At 51.5% G+C, this 299-nt stretch overlaps 1 protein-coding gene across 3 annotated transcripts in view; it reads right to left on the bottom strand.

Moving 5' to 3' along the window:
• The window catches only part of CIITA (class II, major histocompatibility complex, transactivator), a 42,736-nt gene that overhangs the window by 19,513 nt on the left and 22,924 nt on the right, over positions 1 to 299 (bottom strand). The window lies entirely within an intron of this gene.

A 299-nucleotide genomic window follows, 5' to 3' on the forward strand; every position in this document is an offset into this window, starting at 1 on the left:
GAAGATGGTGAGCTAGGAGGAAGAGGCTCACTGAAGCTTGGGGGCGGGAGGGCACGGGTGACTGACTGCACTCTGAAAGCAGCAGGGGAGCAAGGTCTCAGCTCTGACTCAGCAGAAAGAAGAGGGATGTTAGGGAGGAGGCTTTGTAGAAGCTGAGTTTCCCAGCAGCCCTCGAACTATACAAGCTTTGGGATCAAAAACCTGTTTTTAATCCCAGCTCCACCTCTCACTAGCTGTGTGATCTTGGACTCGTGGCTTTGCCTCTCTGATCATCAACTCTCAAATGCCAGTTTCTATGT

Source organism: Myotis davidii, unplaced genomic scaffold (genome assembly GCF_000327345.1).
Source record: "Myotis davidii unplaced genomic scaffold, ASM32734v1 scaffold209, whole genome shotgun sequence".
NCBI classification, from domain to species: domain Eukaryota; kingdom Metazoa; phylum Chordata; class Mammalia; order Chiroptera; family Vespertilionidae; genus Myotis; species Myotis davidii.